We start from the raw sequence: 27,629 nt of genomic DNA on the forward strand, positions 1-27,629 counted from the left end.
CAGAGCTGCGAGAAGATGGACGAGGGAAGTTGGAAAAGAAGGGACGGGCGGTGGCTGATGGGTTGGAAGACGAAAGTGCTTCATAGACTCCATGCGATCGGGTGGGTTGGGAGCGAAGAGGGGAGATCGTGGGTGGGCATCAGGAGGGTGAGGGGATCGGGAGCGAGGGGTTGTGGCTATTTTTTCACGAGGAAATCATGTGAGGGGATGACCGAACGAGGTGGGGGGAGGGGGTTGAACGAGGTTGAACCATCACGACATTCGATTCCGCTTTAATAGTAGAGATTGTCTCACGGCAGAATGGCCGGCCGCCACGACCCGAGGAAGACCATCTGAGCAAGCACCATAACCGACATGGCCATGCATAGCATCACCGCGCCTCTGAGCAACGGCATGGAGAGGGCGCTCCATGCCCGGAGCTACAGGACGGCGACCACCGGCGGCGAGAAGGAAATGATCAGCCGGTCGACCGTCGTACGTGGTGCAAAGGAGGAGAAGTCGACAGAGGCGGGGACACGGGGGATGGAGCCGAAGATTTGTACGGGAGATGGTGGCGGTGGTGAGAGGCGGCAACCATCAGCAGAGCTGCGAGAAGATGGACGAGGGAAGTGGGAAAAGAAGGGACGGACGGTGGCTGATGGGGTGGAAGACGAAACTGCTTCATAGACTCCCTGCGATCGGGTGGGTTGGGAGCGAAGAGGCGAGATCATGGGTGGGCATCATGAGGGTGAGGGGATCGGGAGCGAGGGGTTGTGGCTAATATTTTTTTCATGAGGAAATCGTGCGAGGGGATGACCGAACGAGGCAGGGGAGCGAACGAGGTTGAACCATCATGACGTTCGATTCCTCTTTAATAGTAGAGATTGTCTCACGGCAGAATGGTCGGCCGCCACCACCTCGTCTCATCTTCGCCACGGCCCGAGGAAGACCATCTGAGCGAGCACCATAACCGACATGGCCATGCATAGCATCACCGCGCCTCTGAGCAGCGGCATGGAGAGGGCGCTCCATGCCCGGAGCTATAGGACGGCGGCCACCGACGGCGAGAAGGAAATGTTCAGCCAGTCGACCCTCGTACGTGTCGCAAAGGAGGAGAAGTCGACAGAGGCGGGGACGCGGGGGATGGAGCCGAAGATTTGTACGGGAGATGGTGGCGGTGGTGAGAGGCGGCGGCCATCAGCAGAGCTGCGAGAAGATGGACGAGGGAAGTTGGAAAAGAAGGGACGGGCGGTGGCTGATGGGTTGGAAGACGAAAGTGCTTCATAGACTCCATGCGATCGGGTGGGTTGGGAGCGAAGAGGGGAGATCGTGGGTGGGCATCAGGAGGGTGAGGGGATCGGGAGCGAGGGGTTGTGGCTAATATTTTTTTCAAGAGGAAATCGTGCGAGGGTATGACCGAACGAGGCGGGGGGAGCCAACGAGGTTGAACCATCACGACGTTCGATTCCGCTTTAATAGTAGGGATTGTCTCACGGCAGAATGGCCGGCCGCCACCGCCTCGTCTCATCTTCGCCACGGCCCGGGGAAGACCATCTGAGCGAGCACCGTAACCGACATGGCCATGCATAGCATCACCGCGCCTCTGAGCAGCGGCATGGAGAGGGCGCTCCACGCCCGGAGCTATAGGATGGCGGCCACCGGCGACGAGAAGGAAATGGTCAGCCAATCGACCGTCGTACGTGTCGCAAAGGAGGAGAAGTCGACAGAGGCGGGGACGCGGGGGATGGAGCCGAAGATTTGTACGGGAGATGGTGGCGATGGTGAGAGGCGGCTGCTACCTCTTGAGCTTGTGTTGGTTTTCCCCGAAAAGGAAGGAATGATGCAGCAGAGCAGCGTAAGTATTTCCCTCAGTTTTTGATAACCAAGGTATCAATCCAGTAGGAGGCCACGCTCAAGTCCCTCGTACCTGCACAAAACGATAGCTACTCGCAACCAACGCGATTAGGGGTTGTCAATCCCTTCACGACCACTTACGAGAGTGAGATCTAATAGATATAATATTTTTGGTATTTTTGGTATAAAGATGCAAAGTAAAAAGTAAAGGCAAAGTAAAAAAGCAAAACAAGATTAAAGTGATGGAGATTGATATGATGAGAATAGACCCGGGGGCCATAGGTTTCACTAGTGGCTTCTCTCAAGAGCATAAGTATTCTACGGTGGGTGAACAAATTACTGTTGAGCAATTGACAGAATTGAGCATAGTTATGAGAATATCTAGGCATGATCATGTATATTGGCATCACGTCCGTGACAAGTAGACCGAAACGATTCTGCATCTACTTCTATTACTCAACTCATCGACCGCTATCCAGCATGCATCTAGAGTATTAAGTTAAAAATAGAGTAACGCTTTAAGCAAGATGACATGATGTAGAGAGATAAATTCATGCAATATGAAATAAACCCCATCTTGTTATCCTCGATGGCAACGATGCAATACGTGCCTTGCTGCCCCTTCTGTCACTGGGAAAGGACACCGCAAGATCGAACCCAAAGCTAAGCACTTTCCCATGGCAAGAACTACCAATCTAGTTGGCCAAACCAAACAGATAATTCGAAGAGACTTGCAAAGATAACCAATCATACATAAAAGAATTCAGAGAAGATTCAAATATTATTCATTGATAGACTTGATCATAAACCCACAATTCATCGATCTCAACAAACACACCGCAAAAAGAAGATTACATCGAATAGATCTCCACAAGAGAGGAGGAGAACTTTGTATTGAGATCCAAAAAGAGAGAAGAAGCCATCTAGCTACTAACTATGGACCCGAAGGTCTGAGGTAAACTACTCACACTTCATCGGAGAGGCTATGATGGTGTAGAAGCCCTCCGTGATGACGGCCCTCTCCGGCGGAGCTCCGGAACAGGCCCCAAGATGGGATCTCGTGGATACAGAAAGTTGCGACGGTGGAATTAGGTTTTTGGCTCCTCTTCTGATCGTTTGGGGGTACATAGGTATATATAGGAGGAAGGAGTACGTCGGTGGAGCTCCGAGGGGCCCACAAGGCAGGGGGCGCGCCCTAGGGGGGTGCCCCCCACCCTCGTGACCGCCTCTCTGATGCCTTGGCGTAGGGTCCAAGTCTTCCGGATCACGTTCGGTAAGAAAATCACGTTCCCGAAGGTTTCATTCCGTTTGGACTCCGTTTGATATTCTGTTTCTTTGAAACACTGAAATAGGCAAAAAACAACAATTCTGGGTTGGGCCTCCGGTTAATAGGTTAGTCCCAAAAATAATATAAAAGTGGAAAATAAAGCCCAATATAGTCCAAAACAGTAGATAATATAGCATGGAGCAATCAAAAATTATAGATACGTTGGAGACGTATCAGGCATCCCCAAGCTTAATTCATGCTCGTCCTCGAGTAGGTAAATGATAAAAAGAGAATTTTTGATGCGGAGTGCTACTTGGCATAATTTCAATGCAAATCTTCTTAATGGTGATATGAACATTCAGATTCGAAAGATTCAATACAAAAGTTTATATTGACATAAAAATAATAATACTTCAAGCATACTAACAAAGCAATTATGTCTTCTCAAAATAACATGGCCAAAGAAAGCTATCCCTACAAAATCATATAGTATGGCTATGCTCTATCTTCACCACACAAAGTATTTAAATCATGCACAACCCCGATGACAAGCCAAGCAATTGTTTCATACTCTAACTTTTTTTAAACTTTTTCAATCTTCACGCAATACATGAGCGTGAGCCATGGATATAGCACTATAGGTGGAAGAGAATGGTGGTTGTGGAGAAGACAAAAAGGAGAAGATAGTCTCACATCAACTAGGCGTATCAATGGGCTATGGAGATGCCCATCAATAGATATTAATGTGAGTGAGTAGGGATTGCCATGCAACGGATGCATTAGAACTATAAGTATATAAAAGCTCAAAAAGAAACTAAGTGGGTGTGCATCCAACTTGCTTGCTCATGAAGACCTAGGGCAAGTTAAGGAAGCCCATCATTGGAATATACAAGCCAAGTTCTAAAATGAAAGATTCCCACTAGTATATGAAAGTGATAACATGAGAGACTCTCTACTATGAAGATGATGGTGCTACTTTGAAGCACAAGTGTGGTAAAAGGATAGTAACATTGTCCCTTCTCTCTTTTTCTCTCATTTTTTTATCTGGGCCTTTTCTCTCTTTTTTATGGCCTTTCCCTTTTTTATTTGGGCTTCTTTGGCCTCTTTTATTTATTTTTCGTCCGGAATCTCATCCCGACTTATGGGGGAATCATAGTCTCCATCATTCTTTCCTCACTTGGGACAATTCTCTAAAAATGATGACCATCACACTTTTATTTTTCTTACAACTCAACAATTATAACTCGATACTTAGAACAAAATATGACTCTATATGAATGCCTCCGGCGGTGTACCGGGAGATGCAATATGACAATGATGAATGTGTCATGATAAACGGAATGGTGGAAAGTTGCATGGCAATATATCTCTGAATGGCTATGGAAATGCCATGATAGGTAGGTATGGTGGCTGTTTTGAGGAAGGTATATGGTGGGTGTATGATACCGGCGAAAGGTGCGCGATATTAGAGAGGCTAGCAAAGGTGAAAGGGTGAGAGTGCGTATAATCCATGGACTCAACATTATTCATAAAGAACTCATATACTTACTGCAAAAATCTAGAAGTTATCAAAGCAAAGTATTACGCGCATGCTCCTAGGGGGATAGATTTGTAGGAAAAGACCATCGCTCGTCCCCGATCGCCACTCATAAGGAAGAAAATCAATAAATAAATCATGCTCCGACTTCATCACATAACGGTTCACCATACGTGCATGCTACGGGAATCACAAACTTTAACACAAGTACTCTTTAAATTCACAACTACTCAACTAGCATGACTTTAATATTATCACCTCCATATCTCAAAACAATTATCATGCTTCAATCTTTTCTTAGTATTCAACACACTCAAAAGAAAGTTTCACAAATCTTGAATACCAAGCATATTATTATTAAGCAAATTACCATGCTATTAAGAGGCTCTCAAAATAATTTAAGTAAAGCATGAGAGATCAATAGTTTCTTTAAAATGAATCCACCACCGTGCTCTAAAAGATCTAAGTGAAGCACATAGAGCAAAATTACTACGCTCAAAAGATATAAGTGAAGCACATAGAGCAAAACTACTTAGCTCAAAATATATAAGTGAAGCACATAGAGAAAAACTACTTCGCCCAAAAAGATATAAGTGAAGCACATATAGCAAAACTACATAGCTCAAAAAGATACATAGAGTATTCTATCAAATTTTAATTCATGTATGACTCTCTCAAAAGGTGTGTACAACAAGGATGATTGTGGCATACTAAATCACAAAGACACAAATAATACAAGACTCTCCAAGCAAAACACATATCATGTTGGTGAATAAAAATATAGCTCCAAGCAAATTACCGATGGAAGTGGACGAAAGAGGGGATGCCTTCCGGGGCATCCCCAAGCTTTGACTTTTTGGTGTCCTTGGATTATCTTGGGGGTTCCATGGGCATCCCCAAGCTTAGGCTCTTGCCACTCCTTGTTCCATAATCCATCAATAGAATTCACCCAAAACTTGAAAACTTCACAACACAAAACTTAAAGTAGAAAACTCGTGAGCTCCGTTAGCGAAAGAAAACAAAAGACCACTTCAAGGTACTGTAATGAACTCATTCTTTATTTATATTGGTGTTAAACATACTGTATTCCAACTTCTCTATGGATTATAAACTATTTTACTAGCCATAGATTCATCAAAATAAGCAAACAACACACGAAAAACAGAATCTGTCAAAAACAGAACAATCTATAGTAATATGTAGCTAGCGCAAGATCTGGAACCCCAAAAATTCTAAAATAAATTGCTGGACGTGAGGAATTTATCTATTAATCATCTGCAAAAATAATTAACTAAATAGCACTCTTCAAATAAAAATGACAGCAGTTCTCGTGAGCGCTAAAGTTTCTGTTTTTACAGCAAGTTCAACAAGACTTTCCCCAAGTCTTCCCAACGGTTCTACTTGGCACAAACACTAATTAAACACAAAAAACACAACCAAAACAGAGGCTAAATAATTTATTTATTACTAAGCAGTAGCAAAAAGCAAGGAATAAAAATAAAATTGGGTTGCCTCCCAACAAGCGCTATCGTTTAACGCCCCTAGCTAGGCATAAAAGCGAGGATAGATCTAGGTATTGCCATCTTTGATAGGCAATCCATAAGTGGCTCTCATGATAGTTTCATATGGCAATTTGATTTTATTTCTAGGAAAGTGTTCCATGCCCTTTTTTAATGGAAATTGAAATCTAATATTCCCTTCCTTCATATCAATAATCGCACCAACCGTTCTAAGGAAAGGTCTACCAAGAATAATAGGTCAAGAAGGATTGCAATCTATATCAAGAACAATGAAATCTACGGGCACATAATTCCTATTTGCAACAATAAGAACATCATTAATCCTTCCCATAGGTTTCTTAATAGTAGAATCCGTAAGATGCAAGTTTAGAGAGCAATCATCAATATTACGGAAGTCTAGCAAATCACACAAAGTCTTGGGAATAGTAGAGACACTAGCACCCAAATCACACAAAGCATAAAACTCATGATCTTTAATTTTAATTTTAATAGTTGGTTCCCACTCATCATAGAGTTTTCTAGGGATAGAAACTTCCAACTCAAGTTTTTCTTCATAAGATTGCATCAAGGCATCAACAATATGTTTGGTGAAGGCTTTATGTTGAGTATAAGCATGTGGAGAATTTAGCACGGATTGCAACAAGGAAATACAATCAATTAAAGAGCAACTTTCATAATTAAATTCCTTGAAATCCAATATAGTGGGTTTAGCAACATCTAGATTTTTATTTTTTCCAATCCCACTTTCATCAATTTCATCATTAATATCTAAATACTCTGAATTTTTAGAATGCCTTCTAGGTAAAGGAAGATCATATTCAGTTTCATCAAGATTCATATTGCAAAGCAAAGATTTAATAGGGGACACATCAATAACTTTTAGATCTTCATCTTGATTTTCATAGGAATTGGAAGAACTGTTGGAAATATGCCCTAGAGGCAATAATAAAATGGTTATTATTGTATTTCCTTGTTCATGATAATTCTCTATTGTTCATGCTATAATTGTATTAACCGGAAACCGTAATACATGTGTGAATACATAGACCACAACATGTCCCTAGTAAGTCTCTGGTTGACTAGCTCGTTGATCAATAGATGGTCATGGTTTCCTGACCATGGACATTGGATGTCATTGATAACGTGATCACGTCATTAGGAGAATGATGTGATGGACAAGACCCAATCCTAAGCCTAGCACAAGATCGTGTAGTTCGTATGATAAAGCTTTTCTAATGTCAAGTATCATTTCCTTAGACCATGAGATTGTGCAACTCCCGGATACCGTAGGAATGCTTTGGGTGTACCAAACGTCACAATGTAACTGGGTGGCTATAAAGGTGCACTGCGGGTATCTCCAAAAGTGTCTGTTGGGTTGGCACAAATCAAGACTGGGATTTGTCACTCCGTGTAAACGGAGAGGTATCTTTGGGCCCACTCGGTAGGACATCATCATAATATGCACAATGTGACCAAGGAGTTGATCACGGGATGATGTGTTACAGAACGAGTAAAGAGACTTGCCGGTAACGAGATTGAACAAGGTATCAGGATACCGATGATCGAATCTCGGGCAAGTACTATACCGGTAGACAAAGGGAATTGTATACGGGATTGATTGAATCCTCGACATCGTGGTTCATCCGATGAGATCATCGTGGAGCATGTGGGAGCCAACATGGGTATCCAGATCCCGTTGTTGGTTATTGACCGGAGAGTTGTCTCGGTCATGTCTACATGTCTCCCGAACCCGTAGGGTCTACACACTTAAGGTTCGGTGACGCTAGAGTTGTAGAGATATTAGTATGCGGTTAACTAAAGTTTTTCGGAGTCCCGGATGAGATCCCGGACGTCACGAGGAGTTCCGGAATGGTCCAGAGGTAAAGATTTATATGTAGGAAGTCCAGTTTCGGCCACCGGGAGAGTTTCAGGGTCATCGGTATTGTACCGGGACCACCGGAAGGGTCCCGGGGGTCCACCTATCCCGTAGGGCCCCATGGGCTGAAGAGGCGTGGGAACAAGCCCCTGGTGGGCTGGTGCGCCCCCCCTTGGGCCTCCCATGCGCAGAGGGTTGGAAACCCTAAGGGGTGGGGGCGCCTCCACTTGGCTTGGAGGCCAAGCCACCCCTAGGGCTGCCGCCCCCTTCCCTAGATGGGATCTACAAGGGGCCGGCGCCCCCCTAGGCCCCTATATATAGTGGAGGGGAGGGAGGGAAGCCGCACCTAAAGCCCTGGCGCCTCCCTCCCTCCCGTGACACCTCTTCCTCCCCGCTTGTGCTTGGCGAAGCCCTGCCGGGATCTCGCTACTTCCACCACCACGCCGTCGTGCTGCTGGATCTCCATCAACTTCTCCTCCCCCCTTGCTGGATCAAGAAGGAGGAGACGTCTCCGCTCCGTACGTGTGTTGAACGCGGAGGTGCCGTCCGTTCGGCGCTAGGATCATCGGTGATTTGGATCACGACGAGTACGACTCCATCAACCCCGTTCTCTTGAACGCTTCCACTTAGCGATCTACAAGGGTATGTAGATGCACTCCCCTTCTCTCTCGTTGCTAGTCTCTCCATAGATTGATCTTGGTGACACATAGGAAAATTTTGAATTTCTGCTACGATCCCCAACAGTGGTATTAGAGCCAAGTTTATGTGTAGATTCTATGCACGAGTAGAACACAAAGTAGTTGTGGGCGATGATTTGTTAAATTTGCTTGCTGTTACTAGCCTTATCTTGATCTGGTGGCATTGTGGGATGAAGCGGCCCGGACCGACCTTACACGTACGCTTACGTGAGACTGGTTCCACTGACTGACATGCACTTGATTCATAAGGTGGCTGGCGGGTGTGTGCTTTAGTCGGATCGGACTCGATGAAAAGGGTCCTTATGAAGGGTAAATAGCAATTGGCATATCACCGTTGTGGTTTTGCGTAGGTAAGAAACATTCTTGCTAGAAACCCATAGCAGCCACGTAAAACATGCAACAACAATTAGAGGAAGTTTAACTTGTTTTTGCAGGGTATGCTATGTGATGTGATATGGCCAAAAGTATGTGATGAATGATATATGTGATGTATGAGATTGATCATGTTCTTGTAATAGGAATCATGACTTGCATGTCGATGAGTATGACAACCGGCAGGAGCCATAGGAGTTGTCTTAATTTATTTATGACCTGCGTGTCAATGAAAACGCCATGTAATTACTTTACTTTATTGCTAACCATTAGCCATAGTAGTAGAAGTAATAGGTGGCGAGGCAACTTCATGAAGACACGATGATGCAGATCATGGTGTCATGCCGGTGACGATGGTGTTCATGCCGCGCCTCGAAGATGGAGATCAAAGGCGCAAGATGATATTGGCCATATCATGTCACTTTATGATTTGCATGTGATGTTTGTCATGTTTACATCTTATTTGCTTAGAACGACGGTAGCATAAATAAGATGATCCCTCGCAATAATTTCAAGAAAGTGTTCCCCCTAACTGTGCACCGTTGCTAAGGTCCGTTGTTCCGAAGCACCACGTGATGATCGGGTGTGATAGGTTCTAACGTTCGCATACAACGGGTGTAAGCCAGATTTACACACGCAATACACTTAGGTTAACTTGACGAGCCTAGCATGTACAGACATGGCCTTGGAACACGGAAGTTCAAAAGGTCGAACATGAGTCGTATAGTGGATACGATCAACATGAAGATGTTCACCGATGATGACTAGTCCGTCTCACGTGATGATCGGACACGGCCTAGTTGACTCGGATCATGTATCACTTAGATGACTAGAGGGATGTCTATCTAAGTGGGAGTTCACTGAATAATTTGATTAGATGAACTTAATTATCATGAACATAGTCAATAGGTCTTTGCAAATTATGTCATAGCTCACGCTTTGGTTCTACTGTTTTAGATATGTTCCTAGAGAAAATTTAGTTGAGAGTTGACAGTAGCAATTATGCGGACTGGGTCCGTAAACTGAGGATTGTCCTCATTGCTGCACAGAAGGATTATGTCCTTAATGCACCGCTCAGTGTGCTGAACCTCGAGCGTCGTCTGTAGATGTTGGGAAACATCTGACATACACGTTTTGATGACTACATGATAGTTCAATGTGTAATGCTAATGGTTTAGAATTGTGGCACCAAAGACATTTTTGAAACGTCGCAGAACATATGAGATGTTCCAAAGACTGAAATTGGGATTTCAGACTAGTGCCCACGTCAAGAGGTATGAGACCTCTGACAAGTTTCTTAAGCCTGCAAACTAAGGGAGAAAAGCTCAATCGTTGAGTATGTGCTCAGATTGTCTGAGTACTAAAATCGCTTGAATCGAGTGGGAGTTAATCTTCTAGATGAGATAGTGATAGTTCTCCATAGTCATTGCCACCAAACTATTGGAGCTTCGTGATGAACTATAACATATCAGGGATAGACATGATGATCCTTGAGCAATTTGCGATGTTTGACACCGCGAAAATAGAAATCAAGTAGGAGCATCAATTGTTGATGGTTAAACCACTAGTTTCAAGAAGGGCAAGGGAAAGAAGGGATACTTCATGAGACGGCAAATTAGTTGCTGCTCTAGTGAAGAAACCCAAGGTTGAACCAAACCCGAGACTAAGTGCTTCTGTAATGAGGGAAACGGTCACTGAAGCAGAACTACCCTAGATACTTGGTAGATGAGAAGGCTGGCAAGATAGACAAAAGTATTTTGGAAATACGTTATATTAATGTGTACTTTACTAGTACTCCTAGTAGCACCAGGGTATTAAAATACCGGTTCAGTTGCTAAGTGTTAGTAACTCGAAATAAAAGGCTACGGAATAAACAGAGACTAGCTGAAGGTGAGATGACGATATGTGTTGGAAGTGTTTCCAAGGTTGATGTGATCAAGCATCGCATGCTCCCTCTACCATCGAGATTGGTGTTAAACCTAAATAATTGTTATTTGGTGTTTGCGTTGAGCATAGACATGATTGGATTATGTTTATCGAAATACGGTTATTCATTTAAGGAGAATAATGGTTACTCTGTTTATTTGAATAATACCTTCAATGGTCTTGCACCTAAAATGAATGGTTTATTGAATCTCGATCGTAGTGATACACATGTTCATGCCAAAAGATATAAGATAGTAATGATAGTACCACATACTTGTGGCACTGCCATTTGAGTCATGTTGGTATAAAACGCATGAAGTAGCTCCATATTGATGGATCTTTGGACTCACTCGTTTTTGAAAAGATTGAGACATGCGAACCATGTCTATTGGTAGATATGCATGAAGAAACTCCATGCAGATAGATCGTTTGGACTCACTTGATTTTGAATCACTTGAGACATGCAAATCATACCACATGGGCAAGATGACTGAAAGGCCTCGTTTTCATTAAGATGGAACAAGAAAGCGACTTGTTGGAAGTATTACATTTTGATGTGTGCAGTCCAATGACTGCTGAGGCACGCAGTGGATATCGTTATGTTCTTGCTTCACAGATGATTTGAGTAGATGCTGAGTATATTTAGTTGATGAAACACAAGTCTAAATTATTGAAAGGTTCAAGTAATTGCATAGTGAAGTTGAAGATCATCGTGACAAGATGATAAAATGTCTATGATATGATCATAGAGATGAATATCTGAGTTACGAGTTTGGCACACAATTAAGACATTGTGGAAATTGTTTCACAACTAATACCTCCTGGAACACCATAGTGTGATGGTGTGTCCGAACATCATAACTGCACCCTATTGGATATGGTGCATACCATGATGTCTCTTATCAAATTACCACTATCGTTTATGGGTTAGGCATTAGAGACAACCGCATTCACTTTAAATATGGCACCACACAATTCCGTTGAGACGACACCGTATGAACTATGGTTTAGAGAAACCTAAGCTGTCGTTTCTTAAAAGTTTGGGGCTACGATGCTTATGTGAAAAAGTTTCAGGCTGATAAGCTCGAACCCAAAGCGGATAAATGCATCTTCATAGAATACCCAAAAATAGTTGGGTATACCTCCTATTTCAGATCCGGAAGCAAAAGTGATTGTTTCTAGAAACGGGTCCTTTCTCGAGGAAAATTTTCTTTCGAAAGAATTGAGTGGGAGGATGGTGGAGACTTGATGAGGTTATTGAACCATCACTTCAACTAGTGTGTAGCAGGGCACAGGAAGTTGTTCTTGTGGCACCTACACCAATTGAAGTGGAAGCTTATGATAGTGATCATGAAACTCCGGATCAAGTCACTACCAAACCTCATAGGTCGACAAAGATGCGTACTACTTCAGAGAGGTACATAATCCTGTCTTGGAAGTCATGTTGCTAGACAACAATGAACCTACGAGCTATGGAGAAGCGATGGTGGGCCCGGATTCTGACGAATGGCTCGAGGCCATAAAATCCGAGAGAGGATCCATGTATAAAACAAAGTATAGACTTTGAAAGAACTACTTGATGGTCGTAAGGTTGTTGGGTGCAGATGGATTTTAAAAGGAAGACAGACAATGATGGTAAGTGTCACCATTAAGAAAGCTCGACTTGTCGTTAAGATGTTTCTTGACAAGTTCAAGGAGTTGACTACGATGAGACTTTCTCACTCGTAGCGATGCTAAGAGTCTGTTGGAATTATGTTAGCATTTACTGCATTATTTATGAAATCTTGCAGAAAGGATGTCAAAACATTGTTTCCTCCACGTTTTTCTTGAGGAAATGTTGTATGTGATACAACCAGAAGGTTTTGTCAATCCTGAAAGATGCTGACAAGTATGCAAAGCTCCAGCAATCCTTCTAAGGACTGGAGTAAGCATCTCGGAATTGGAATATACGCTTCGATGAGATGATCAAAGATTTTGGGTTTATACAAAGTTTATGAGAAACTTGTATTTCCAAAGGAGTGAGTGGGAGCACTATAGAATTTTTGATGAGTATATGTTGTTAACATATTGTTGATCAAAAATGATGTAGAATTTCTGGAAAGCATGCAGGGTTATTTGAAAAGTGTTTTTCGATGGAAAACCTGGATTAAGCTACTTGAACATTGAGCCCATTCCAAAACGGCGAATCAGTTGGTCTCACTGTCACCTGAGACAAGGTTTTGGAATGCAGATACTTGTTGCGGAGAATCTGCGCCCAAGTTGCGTCAGTCTGAACTGAAAGCTTATACAGCCACTTGCTAAGCAGGCATCTGTTCTTGACCTCAAGATTCTCGATACCCAAACCCCCTTGGTCCTTTGGTCGACAAATAACATCCCACTTGGCGAGTCTATACTTTCTCTTAAGTTCATCACTCTGCCAAAAAAATCTCGATCGGTAGAAGTCCAGCCTTTTCCTAACCCCAACTGGAACTTCAAAGAAAGATAGTAGGAACATCGGCATACTCGTAAGCACCGAATTAATAAGAATTAACCGGCCTCCATATGACATAAGTTTGCCCTTCCAGCAACTAAGTTTCTTTTCAAACCGATCTTCAATGCATTTCCACTCTTTGTTCGTTAGCTTACGATGGTGAATGGGTATACCTAAGTAAGTAAAAGGTATAGCCCCTTTCGCCGTCATCGTCAGAGCTTAGTTTTGCTGGAAAAATGAGGGCACTATTTGGATCGTTAGCTCATGTTCTATGGAGACTCAGCAGGGTTCTTGGTTCTATTAGCATGTTTACCTTCAAATGTTTAAGTTAGTAGTTCTGGTGTTTATGCAAAGTACAAGTGTTTTATGTAGCTTATTTATCTTAGCTTTGGCCTTCTGCTGAATGTGCTACATCGCACAATTTCTACTAGATGTGTGTCACAATTTCTGCTGAATGTGCTACATGTGAGCCAATTTATGATTTGCCAACTGTGTCACAATTTTACTTGAGCATGCTCCTACTTCTAGGGAATGAGTGTTTCTCTCTGAAGCAGATTTTATACCTTCAGCATTGTGCCTTTGTGTGTTCTGACTGAATTTCCTAGATCTGCCAAGTTAATTATAATCAGAGCTCTAGTTCTTTATGAATTTCCTGGTTTCTTCTAGTAATTGCAATGTGAATCCTGATGTGAAGTCGTGAAAGCTAATCTGATCGCTTGACCGGTTTATCATATGTAACATGATTAGTAGTGCCTTAAACCCCCAGCCTTGTCATTCAGTCTTGGATCTTATCTAGGAAAGTGCATTTTTTCGAAAATGGGCGCTTTATTACTTAAAAGGTTTAAGCATTACACCCAGCCTCTGCATAACTAAGATGCACACAGCCACACAAAGTCCTCTGCAAAAACGAAAAATAGATAGGCGGAATACAAAGATAGAGTCTGTATAACGCCTAAAGCGGAGGTGGGCCAATCCTATGATCATGTTGCCACCCATGTTGGATAAAAATATCCCTCGCCGTATCCTCCAATCGTCTACACACCTCCGTAAATAGGTATCGATTCTCCACGCGTTGTAGAGAGGACCATAAACGAAGAGTCCCGGTACATCTGTAGATAACCTGCATTAGAGAAGTACTTTTATCATTAAAAACTTTATCATTTCTACATAGTCAAAGCGACCAAATAACGGCTAGCGCTCCCACCCTAAGAAGAGTTTTAAACCTGTGATTAATCCCATGTAACTAGTTGCCAAATACATTGGCAACACTACAAGGAGGATACAAGCCAGAAGCTATATGGATGACTGACCATATAGACCGAGCCAATTTGCATTGGAAGAATAAATGTTTTATTGTCTCATCATGATGACAAAAAACACATCGCGGACTTCCATGCCAATTCCTCTTGATAAGGTTATCTTTAGTAAGGGCTTGTTTGGTTTTAATAAGTCACCTGACTTATAAGTCAGGTGACTTAAAACCAGTGACTTATAAGTCACGCTTGTTTGGTTGTCACCTAACTTATAAGTCACCTGACCACATCTTCCCACCTTGTTTTTTATGTAAATGTGGTGGGACCCACGCAAAAGGGGGTGACTTATAAGTTTTAAGTTGGGGTGGAGCAACTTATGACTTATAAGTTGGGGTGACTTATAAGTTGGGTCTGTTTGGCAAAATAAATCACTTTTTTCACTTTTCGACTTATAAGTTGGTGACTTATTTGAAACCAAACAGGCCCTAAGAATGACTCCGCGATGAAGATACCATGCGAATATTTTATTCTTAAGAGGTATCTTCATCTTCCAGATCTTCTTATTATTATCAACTGGCGCATCAGACTGGATTAACGCTCTACATAGCCCTGTGCGTTCGGTTTATTCGGTTTACATGATTCAGTTTATACGGTTTTTCGGTATGTACGGTATTAATACTTCGGTAAATACGGTATGAAATTAAAATACGGTTCGGTTTCGGTATATACCGAATTATTTCGGTATGGTTTCGGTATATACCATAAAAACCAAAGTTGACGCGAATTTGAAAATGACGTAATAATAATTTGCAAATTTATGACTCAAAACACATTCTATTTTACACAAATAGTATATGACTATATATATAAGTATATATGCATGCATTGATTCATCTGTTGATGGTTATGGACGTGCTTAGCATTTTAAAAAGAGAAAAATGACAATATTACAAGAAAAATGTAGGTGCTTAGTAGTGAATTTGACTCATGTACAAGAAAAATGACAACTTGTACGGTTGTTCATCTCAAGAAATATAAATTTATCTTTTACTTCGGTTTATTCGGTTAACCATTCGGTTTTTCGGTATATACCATAAAAACCAAAGTTCAAATCGGTATGAAAAGTTCATACCATACCGAAACCAGAAACCATAAAAACAAAAAAATCGGTTCGGTTCGGTTTATTTTTGGTATGGTTTTTCGGTTCGGTTTTAAAATGCACAGAGTGAGCTCTACACATAGACTCCACTGAGAATTTTCCATTCTCATGTAGGTTCCATCAAAATACATCAGACCCATGTGACAATTGCACCGTGGACAACCATTGAAGCAGGATAAACCACGATTGGAGTCTAGGTCCAATTAAATCTCTTCTGAACGTCACATTTGGCAGAAATGATTCCATTACAGTGGCAATAGTATCACCCTTGTGATGCACAATGTTGTATAGAGCCGAATATTGTTCCCGGAGTGTGGCATTTCCTAGCCACTTGTCCTCCCAGATTAACTAGGAAAGTGCATAGATAAACAAGTGCTCTGTTTGAATTCTGGGAGTTGCATGTTCATCTGGATATATTATGACAAGGAAAATGCCAATCACGCACATCTTATGTTACTCCATTACATTGATTCACATCGATTTATTTCTTGATATGCCTGGATGTGCATAATTCATTTGCATTGCTGTTTGGATGCTGTAGAGAGACATACAAAAATGCTCGATTCAGGGTTTCAGACCCTAATTGCAAGAGAAACCGAGGTTTGAGCCTACGCATGCTATTGCTTCAACATGACTTTTGTCGATAATGTCTTTTGTTTCTTTTTAAATAAATTGATTGTGTATAATCTTGATGTCCATGGTTGTGTGCAATATGATGATGCAGAGGCCAACCCCTAAAGTAAGAGCATGCTTTGCTAAATTGTGTGCCTCAACATCTGAGGACCTAAACTCATGAACAAAATTGCAACACTCCCTTGTTTGATCTCGGTCACTACTACCTTGTAGTTTGAAGCCACTTGTATCCTCTGTAGATAGAGGTCGTCCGTAGGGGCCAACGCCTCCCTTACCGCCATTACCTCCAAAGTTGGTGGGTCACAGATCCTTGGCAGCACTATAGCAGAGGCACCTAAGACTCATATATGGCCTTCCTTCTGGCTCCCCAAATCACCCATAGTGTCACCACAAGATGAGTAAAGTCCACATCTGGCAGTGAATCGTGTAAGGAGAAAATCCAGTTTCTCGTACCTGGATCTTGGTCGAGGCACATTCGTGCACCCAACTCCTTTGAAGATAATGACCACACACTCTGTGCCATGGAATACTCGAGCAAAGTGTGTCTCCACGAGTCATGCATACCGTATATGGGGCACGCCGGTGTCGTGGCCATGTTGCAATGATATAGTAGCTCGCCTGTGGAAATTGAATGTTGCGCAAGTCTCCAGACAAACACTCTCAGTTTAGATGGCACTTTGATTGTCCAAAGCTTTGTCCTACTCTTGCCTTCCGACTCAGTGCTAGAAGTCCTGGCGTTGTGCTCCAGCAAATCCTCCTCACTTAGTTTTGTCGATAGGATCATCCTATACGCCGAACGCACTGAAAATTTTCCCCAATTCTCCTAGATCCATGCCCATAAATCCTTAATCTCCTCGTGCATAAGGGGACTTTCATAAACTCATCATCATCAACAGGGATGAACACAATGCTCACCAGGTCCTCCCGCCATGAGGATGAAGGGCCAATTCTTTTGGTTCCTTTTTTGGGCTTCTAGAATAAGCCGACCCTACCCAATTTATACTAGAAACCAACCAAAAATATTTTTTAGAAGCCTACTAGTCAAGTCTTAATTAGCAGGCTTCTAAAAAAAATAATTTGGGTTGAGCTTCTAGAATAAGCTGAGTAAGATCTTATTCCAGCTTATTCTAGAAGCCAACAAAAGGACTGACCCGAAGTGGTGTCGACCAACTCCATCACAAGTTGGGGTGGATTCGGAACTAAAGATGTATGGTGGAAGTGCATGCGGCACTTAATTGTATTTTGGTTTGATGATAGTATGGTTAGTGGAACTAATATCGATTGCTAAAGTTTACCTCAGGATATTGGTTCCATGAAAATCATGTTGGAGATGTGTGACCCCCCCCCCCCCACACACACACATTTTTAAAAGATCACAAGCATGGTTTTCCCGGTGACTCAAAGGTTTTCATTTTGGTTCGATTCGAGTCGTAGGAAAAATGCACTATTAAGAGAGTTCATATTGGATGAGTTCCGCGTGAGAACACTTCAAACATATACACCAGCCTTCCCTCACCTACCACTATATTGCCCTCGATATTGTGCTTGTCCGGTGGTGTCCAAAGAGCTGCAACAGGAAGTCACTAGATATCTTTGACCCCATGAGCTCGAGGTGGTCAGTAGCTCTCTATGGGGTGGCGCGTAACTCTCTGGATACCCTGTGCGCATGGGGTCTTGGACCTCCGTGCGCACGGGGTGTGGGTTTCTTATGTGTGTAGCTCGTGCGCATGGGGTCCAACGGGAAAAATTCCCACCCCGTCCAAGAACACTATATAAGGGCATCTTCGTCCACCTCCAACCCTAACACTTATGTCTTGTTGATCTCCAAGATTGACAAACTCCACTTTGGTCCTATCTCTCAATCCTTCAACACAAACTTGTTGAAATTTTTGGGAATGAGAAAGCAAGATTCAATCTATGCTTTGACCAAACCAATTCGTATTCCCCGCAAGATTTTTTTACCATTGATTTGTTACTCATGGAGCTTGGGCTCCTAGATGATTAGGGCTCCTCCATAAGCTTCCTTGCTTGTAGTGTGCTCTGGAAATGTATGTAAAAAGGTGTGATGGTCATCTTCAAGATCAATTCAAGTGATTTGAGGCTCATCCGTTGGGTAACTCGAGGAGAATACAGTGAGCCTTCGGTGGCGTTCCGTAAGCTTTGGCTCTGGCACTGCTCGAACAAAGATTAGCTCTTCCCCAAGGAATAGTGAATTTGGGGATAAAATCCACATCCCCAACTCACTTATGCTTAATCCTTCCCCGACTCACTTATACTTGATCCTTCCCCGACTCACTTGATTGTGCGGAGGCGGTGTCCATGATCACAGCGCAAGGACAGGACCGGTCGGTCCATCGCATCGTTGTCGAGGACATTAAGAGACTAGTAGCGACAGAGGGGAGAGAGGTCTCTTTTAATCTTTGTTGTCGTTCACAGAACAAAGTTAGTTATGAGCTCGCCAAGTATGGTAGGAGCACTTCCCGCACCACTGTTTAGTTGCACTCGGGATTAGACCTCATTGTTGAGAAAGCCTCCGTGAGTAATGAGAAATCTCTTTTCACCTGCAAAAAAAGACACATGTATTGTGAGCATTCACAAAATTTTTACGATTTTTTTGAATCATTTATGTTTGATTTTTTCCGAATTGGTATCGTAGGAGATCGGCCCGGTTCCATCCCAAAAAATAAAAAAGCTCAGGAGCATTCTATTTTCCCTTTCCTTCGGCCGTTCCTGCTCCAGTCCATAGACACAGCGCTCAAAGCCCTCGTCCCCACCGCGGCTTCCGGCGGCGGCGGCGGAAATGGAGTACTTCACCTCGAGTCCCCTTTTCATGCCTTTGGTCAAGCTAGCGGGCGAGTACCTGGGCAGCGAGGACTGGATGCATCAGCTCTTCCACCGCACCTACTTGCCTGCCCACTACGCCCTCCCCGACCCGCCCGTCTCCGCCGCCGCTTGCCTCTTCGCCCTTCCCCCCCACGACGATGTCGACCGCGTCAGCCGCCTCCCCGACACGCTCCTGCACAACATCGTCTCCCGCCTCCCCGTAAAGGACGCCGCCCGCACCTCCGCGCTTTCCCGCCGCTGGTGTGGGGTCTGGCGCTCCGCCCCGCTCGTCCTCGTCGACGCCGACCTCTTCCCCGCCACCTCCGCCGTGTCCAGCGTCCTCGCCGCGCACCCGGGCCCCATCCGATGCGTCCACCTCAACGGCTGCTACATGGACGAGTTCCCTGCCCTGCTCACGGGCTGGCTCCAGATCCTCGCCGACAAGGGTATCCAGGAACTCGTCCTCGTCAACCGCCGAGGTGGCCGCTCGACGTCACTCTCCCCGACACTTTCTTAGGCATGGCCACCCTCACCCGCCTCTACCTCGGCCCCTGGAAGTTCCCCGACACGGCCGGCCTCCCGAGCGCCACCTGTTTCCGCAACCTCTGTGAGCTCGGGCTCTGCAATGTCATCATGGAGAGCAGGGACTTGGACTTCGTCCTCGACAGGAGCCCCGTGCTGGAGACGCTCTGTCTCGAAGGGAATCTCTTCAGGCTTTGCCTCCGCCTTGTCAGCCAAAGCCTCCGGTGCGTGCAGATCATCGTGTGCTTCCTTGAAGAAATCTTCGTGGTGAATGCCCCACGCCTTGAGCGGCTCATCCAGTCCGAAGGTTGTACCCCTAATGGCACCTGCAACAAGGTGAAGATTGGCCATGCCCCCAAGCTGCACTTGTTGGGATACTTGGAGCTGGACCAAAGGCACATCCTAGAGGTCGGCAACACCATCATCAAGGTGCCTCATCTCCCTTCCGTTCAAGGTTCAACGTAAATTCCTAGGCGATCAATGCAAATGTGTGATCTTTCTTCTCTTAATTGGGTGCATTGTAAATTTGTAATTGCAATTGTAGGCTGGGACAGGGGTGAGTCCGAGCACCATGGTGCCAAGTGTGGGAATCCTGGCTTTGGAGGTGCGTTTCGAAGTCCGCAATGATTCCAAGATGGTTCCCGATGTCCTCAGATGCTTTCCGAATGTTGAGACGCTCCACATCAAGGTGAGGCCCCTAATGCTTCCATTGGCCTCCATTTGCAGCATCATGTACTAGCATCATATTTTGAACTGTGCCATATTGCTACTTGCTATCAATAGCTGATGAACTGCATGTACATTTGACTGGTTGAATTTTCAGTCTGGAAAAACCGACCAATCCACTGGCAAGCTGAACCTGAAGTCATGGCACGAGTCTGGCACCATAGAATGCATCCGGTCGCGCATCAAGCTGCTGGTTTTCCATGATTTCTGAGGGGGCCGCGGTGAGCTCGCCTTCCTCAAATTCTTCTTTGAGAGCGCATTGGTGCTGCAGGAGGCGGTGATTGTGTTTGCCGCTGCCCCCAGTTCGATTGAAGAGGTGCAATCCAAATTGGATATTCTTGGGTCCATGAAACGGGCCAGTGAAACCTCCATAGTGCTGCTCACAACACGTTCTGATCCTCAAGGAGGTTACATTTGGAGCTTCAAAATAGGATCTGGTTTTTCTCCTGCCGACCCTTTTGAAAACTACTGAAGTCAAGGCAAGTGGCCTATGTACTTCAGAATGTTCTGCTGCTTGCAAGACAATGTTTAAGATTTGATTTCAGTGTTTGAAGATTCACACTGTCTCTTGTTTCTGCTACTAGCATGATTAGCCATTACAAGTTTATAGTTGTCAGGTCTAACCAACTAAGGTTGGAATGCAGATTTTCACACCGGATATGGAGTGGTGCTTTGATCATCATTTTGATGGTTTCTCCAATAGCTGCGCCACTCATTGCTCAGCAATCCCGTCGATAGATAGCCACCTAGGTGTAACAGTCTGGGGTAGTATCCTAATTAGAATTGCTTCTTTATTTTTGTTTTTGCATCACCATGGCATGATGCCATCATATACCATCATGCTTTAATCTTGAAAGGTGTTAGATTAAATCCTAATAGTATTAATGCAAACCCTAATTTAAATGCGATTTAATAAAATACATAGATTTGTATCTAGTATTTAAATTGAGAGACTTTAACATGGTGAAATATGTCGAAACCATAGTTTTAAAAACCGGGCCGGACTGAAGGGAAAAAACCGGAACCGAAGCCTTGTCCAGTTTGTAAGGTGTGTTGGTCTTTTAGACCAAGACCAGCAAAATATCAAGAAAATCGTATGTAAACTAGAAATCAAACATTTAACCTTGAGCCACCACACGCCCAAAGGGCCAATACCAACTGGGTTAGCTACAATTTATGATTTAATAAAGGATTACAACCAACATAAAGTTTGTGGTTGCTTCAGATGCTTAGCAGGTCATAGGTGATATCCACAACGACAACCGTGGTAGTAATGGAGCCATTATCAGGGAGATTAAGCTTCAAGCTTCGCTTTTTAGTTGTAATTTTACTTTTGAAGGTCGTCTTGTCAATATTGAAGCACGTAGTTTAGCCAAATTCACTTCGTCTCTAGCTCTGAGATGTCACATTTTGTTCGGTCAACCCTACAACCAGAACTGTATCCCACCTTCTGTTGATTCCGATGAATAAAGCTTGGTTGTGAAGGTTCATTTGATCAAAGGTCATTTTTTTAATAAAAAGAACAACTTAAATATTCTCGTTTTTGTCGCTATTGAACCAGTTGAACCAGCGGTTCTACCGGTAAAAACTAAACCAATAGCCTAACCGGGTCCACTGCTGGTCCCTTTTTTTAAAGTTGTAACCCTATAGATAGCCTCCATTAAAAATATGATTATTTTCTATTTTTTGGAATAATTTAGTGCCACCTACAGTTGCAGTTCAAACCCAAATGTTAATGTATACTAGTAAGCTTGCACATGCAATGCACGTCTCACTTGTCATCAAATAATTATCAAATAGCTTCTCATCCATGCATAATATATCTCCAAAAATAATGTGTTTCATATGGAGGCAAATCTAAATGACATGAACAACAAAGAAGGTGCAAATAAGATGAAAATAACCCATTTATATGTAACATATGGAGCTACTACACAGTGATCACTTATTAGCATTTTCTGTAGCTATGTTGCCGGTGGTAACGCGTGGGGGCAGCGGCGTCCATCTCCCTCCTCCTCCAACGGCAGTTCGCAGCGGGTTGGCGGTGGCCAGGAGATCTCCGGCGCCCGTTTGGCGGATGAGATCTTGGCTGCGATGAGATCTGATCTGGGCCCGAGGGGTTTAGATCGAGATCCACAACTGTGGCTGCACCTCGTCTTGACAATGGCAAGAGGAGATCCCCCTGGATAATCTTTGCGGCACGAGGACATCCGGGTCTCTTGGCCCGGGCATGGTGGTGGTGGCTGCCTTCTCCACCGAAGGTGGTTGGCCAGACTAGTAGTGATGGATCTTGGATCTCACTATTAGCACCGGCGCCGAGTTGGCGAGACATAGTCGCCAGTGAAAACCGAGCCGACCCCGGTCACGGCGGGCGATGGCGGCGTCTACGTCGTTACCTTGATGAAGGCATTGTCAAGCAACTATCGTCAACTTGCTCGTGCCGCTCCGGGGAAAATCCTAAGATCTCCGGATCAGATGATGGCGGCGCTGCGGTATCTTGTTCCCTATTGGGGGCATCGTTTGTGGAGCGGCGCCGGATGGAAGAGGCGTGAGGTGGTGTGGCGTGCCTTCTCTCGCATTGACGATGGCGGCTCTCGGCGGCATGGAGCAGCGGCGTCTCGCCGGTGGGCATGTGATGATGGACGAGCGCAGGATGATGGCGTTGTCTGGCGTCGACGACAGCTAGACCGGGCAAGGTAGATGCAACAGTACAACATCAGGCATCCTGGTTGAGGAGTGTGCCGGACTGGTGGGTGCCCAATACCCGGCGGGCGTCCTGATTGGAACCTCAGGTCTTAGATGTTAGGTTTGAAATGTACTCCTCATACCATAGGTGCAATGTCACAGGCAAGGTTGTGAGATCATTTTGTAGTTAGAAACTTATGCTTCAAATATTTATGAGGTTAGTAAGCAAAAGGTTGTCTGTCGCAGTGTCCTCATTTCTCTCAGGCCAATCAAAATGCTTCAATAGTGCACGCTGATCCACCTTTCAGTAATGCAACTATGAGAAGAAAGTAGAGATGTTATCTAATAATGACACGCACACATGAACATGGACGCATAATTAGCAAGTTGCAACCTACAATCATGTACTCTTCTCACTTAGTCCACTCATACCAATACTCCATAGAGATTGGCAAGTACCAACTACAACATCAATGGAAAGGAACCATGCAAATGAAAAAAATAGGATGATATATCTGTTATCACCGAATTAAACATGTATCACTAATATAGGATGCTATAGATGTAGCATCGGTTCTGTTGGATTCCATTCAGCCGTGTGCTTCCAGAATCGGTGGAACCTGCACCACATCATGCGCATCCAAATATAAGCATTAAAAAGTATTTCAGAACAGGATCAAATAATCTTACTTATATGGAAATAATTCCTTCTAAATCCTTGGCAACATAGCTCTGTATTCAATCTGAGGCTTCCTGAGCTGAGGGTAGTTGTATGCGAGGATAATCAACTTCCATGAACAAACATATAAAATAAACTATTTAAACAGAGGCTGATGTAGAAGATAGCCACTACTGTAAATCTGTAACATAGCTCAGTATTCAATCTGAGGCTTCCATCTCATGTTTTAACTACAACAATCTTAAAAGCTAACGAAGAAAAACATAAACTCCCAATCTGCAAGAAATATCCCACAAAATTTCCGTGTACAACAACCTGACATCATAATTATGCCTCCAACCCGACATCATAGGCTGGCCTGCAAACATTTTGAACTGCACGGGCATCATAGGTAGGCCCCCTTGTCGACTACAGCATAGATATACCTTAGTTACCTCCATGAACACCGGAAAAGTCAAGATTATCAGCCATAACAACAGAAGATATTTATAAACAGTAATAACATTTACATAAATTGTCCAAAGCAAAGGGGAAGAACTGAGGGGGGGGGGGGGGGGGGGGGGGGGCTTACCACCATGTTCCATGTTTCGTCTCCGGCAGTGGCAGCAAGGAGGGCGGCAACAACTTCTGAGGGACAGACTAAAGCGTGCTTCGGGCCAGTTCTTTTCGGCGATTCTCCCAGAATCACCCCCTCCCCAGCTTCTCCCAGAATCGCCACTCCATATTTTTTTTACAATCCTATCTAGTTAAGGTCTAATTAGCTAGGATTGTAAAAAACATATGGAGTGGTGATTCTAGGAGAAGCTGGGGAGGGGAGCGATTCTGGTTGAATCACCCAAAAGAACTGGCCCTTCACCTCGGCCCACACGAGCTGCAGGCCAACCAACACCTCTGAAATTGTTAACAGGAGCTTAATTTGTGAAGCGTTCGTCAAACACCCAAGAAAAAAAAACTAAGGCCCAAGAAAACAACATGAAAATAGATTGAAGCACACGTACAATTGAGGCTCCAGCTGTATTTGCCAGAGTTGAACGGGACCTTCAACGCAGAATAGACCGATCAAAGGATGAAAATTACAAAAAATATATGACCTTATTATTCATAATAGTTGCAATTACATGGCATGCCTCTAAAGTATTTGCAATTATGGCATTATCAGTAATCTGAATGTGTAGCAAAACTCTGAATTTTGATAGTTGTGCTGACTCAGAGCAGAAGCATGTATTTGTACAAATTTCAAGGAAAATAGCACTTCTTAAGTATTAAAAAGTTAAACTCTAAATTATGTGCCATAGGACAATTGTGCTCACTCACGGGTGCAGCTTGTATGCGTACAACTTTTAAGAAAAGAAGCGCCTCAACAACTATGAAAAGATGATACGCAAATGCCAACTGGAAGCATCAGAATCAAACAAGCATAAACAACAGTTCTGACAATAAATTTCTATGGTTTGCTAGGGCGCTTGTCCTCCACGGTTTATCAGGTAACTACAGTCGAAACTAAATGGAGGTGGAACAGAAAAATAATGCGCCATATGAGTGCAAAACTTCGTCTGTGGAGATCCATGTCGATATATTTAAGCGTCTCTTGCAGAACGACAAGGCTGGGGAAGAATACCTTTAGATGAGGCCGATGACGGAAGGGAGCAAACTTGTGCGGATCTCGAACCAGCAGGGAACTGAGACAAAGCTTTTGGAACGTCCACTCATCTCTGCACTGATGAGAGATTCAGGATTAAATCTGATTGCATTATATTTGTTAGGTGATTTTGCTTCTGGTTTGGCAGCATTTGTCATGATGTTTATCTTCAACAGAAGTTGTTTTTTATTGTGAAAATCAGAAAATCCCCTAAATGCATTTGAACATTATTGAGATGATAAAACAGCATGTAGTGTTTGTTTTTATGACCGTCAAGATGCATGTGGATGAAGGTAAAACCATGCGGAAGTTAAGAAATCAGTAGAAGCATACAACTGAACATAAATACTTGTGGAAGTGAAGAAATCAGTACAAGCCTATAACTGAACATGAATACCGGAAGATGATTTACTGTAAAGGATATGGGTGTCATCGGCGCGCCAGTGAGCTCCCCGAGTATGTCGTGGGAGGTGTGGACGGCCGTCAGCGCCGTGCGCGGGGAGGCGTGGAGGGCCAGCGCGGAGACGCGTGAGGCTGCGGCCGGGTGCGGCAGGGCTCTGGCGGAGGAGCAGCGGTGGCCAGGCGCGGTGGTGCGCTGGCGAAGGAGCAAGGGCCGCCTGGTGCGGAGGCGCACTGCCAGGGAGCGGGTGCGGAGAGGCGCCGGGCCGGGGCACCGTCGTCAAGCTTCTTCCCTTCGATCTCTCTCTTCTGGTGGATGCAATGAAAGGGACGGCAACCCCTCGTCTAGATCCACCATTGCCGTCTCGTTCTCTCTCTCTTCCACGGCCAACTCGAGGAACGGGGTCGGGGCAACCCCTCGTAGGTTAGATCGAACGGGGTCGGCGCGTGGATGGCGCGGCGGTCCGGGCGGCGCGGGTGCGGACAGCGCGATGGCACGGTGGCGCGTGGACGGCATGGCTGACCAGCGGCGCTTGTGGAGAGGCACATGTGGAGGTTATCCAGCGGCGGTCGAGGCGATGGCTGGCGAGGAGGTTGTAGGGAATAGGTGGGGCGAGGTGTGGGGCGGTGGCCAAACTGTCCCGACAGCGTGGTAGCCAGAGGGCAGCGACGTGTTCGAGACGATGTTAACCTAATGATATGATGGGTAATTAATTAAGGCAATGGCATGCTGGAGGGATGTAGACCATTAGATTGCATGTTTCGATGGATAGGATGGTCTGATTCTCTGCCCTTTCTTGCTTTTATAGTGATAGTAGATAGTAGATAGTAAATAGTAGATGGATTACATTCCATGTAAAATATAAATGAGTGCCCAAAAGTATTGAAAGGCTACACACAATTCTTTATCGAATTAGGAGCCCATTTTATCCGCCAAACAATTTTTTAATATGAGCTATTTTAATAAAATGATTAAAGCCGAGAGAGTGTGTGTATTGTGTGTTTGGGCCGGTCCAGCAGCAGTTGAGTATCACTTAGTTAACTTTCTCCCTATGGCACAACATGGCCCTAGTCGCGGCCTACACAGTCACGACCGAACCTGGCCATTCGGCCCACTTTCCCTCTCGGCTAACCCTAGGGCCATCGGTACTGTACATAACCTGCAGAGTCTGGTGGCTAAAAAAAAACCCTGTCGAGTCTGGTCCGCCTTTTAGCCCAACCCCAACACCCCTTGGAAACCCTAATAGCCACCCACCCTATCCCCAATTTGATCGGCCCTGACCGCCAGTCCCCGCAAGAGCGCCACTGCCACTCGATGCCTCCTACCACCACCTCCCTCTCTCCTACGCCCACACACAGCCCCGGGAGCTCGAGCTCCCTGTCGAGCCATGCCGTTTTCAAAAAATATTTGGAAAATTTTCATTTGTTTTTCATATTTTCAGATATTGTTTGGAATTTAAAAACAAAATCAAAAGTTGTTCGCTTGAATAAAATATACTTGTTTTTTTAAATGGAATAGAAAAGACAAAAAAATTGGTTCCTAGAGTGAACGTACTTGCTACAGTGCATCAATCGCTACACTAGACACTAAGGCCTCTTTTGGTTCATAGGA

General features: G+C 44.3%; 1 long non-coding RNA gene and 1 pseudogene across 3 annotated transcripts; one reads left to right on the forward strand and one right to left on the reverse strand.

Annotated features, from left to right (window-relative positions):
- The first annotated feature begins 19,272 nt into the window (after window positions 1-19,272).
- Window positions 19,273-21,174, forward strand: LOC123086481 (F-box/LRR-repeat protein At3g26922-like; annotated as a pseudogene).
- A 2,464-nt stretch (window positions 21,175-23,638) lies between these two features.
- On the reverse strand, window positions 23,639-26,642 carry LOC123086482 (uncharacterized). Of its 3 annotated transcripts, XR_006440904.1 has the most exons (3): window positions 24,551-26,642; window positions 24,295-24,413; window positions 23,639-23,920 (listed from the first exon to the last, which is right to left on the reverse strand). It is a non-coding gene; the product is annotated as an uncharacterized lncRNA (long non-coding RNA). The 3 variants fall into 3 exon arrangements; XR_006440903.1 differs by having other exon boundaries at window positions 23,639-24,387; XR_006440902.1 differs by having other exon boundaries at window positions 23,639-24,413.
- Between the last annotated feature and the right edge of the window lie 987 nt (window positions 26,643-27,629).

Source organism: Triticum aestivum, chromosome 4A (assembly GCF_018294505.1).
Source record: "Triticum aestivum cultivar Chinese Spring chromosome 4A, IWGSC CS RefSeq v2.1, whole genome shotgun sequence".
NCBI lineage: Eukaryota > Viridiplantae > Streptophyta > Magnoliopsida > Poales > Poaceae > Triticum > Triticum aestivum.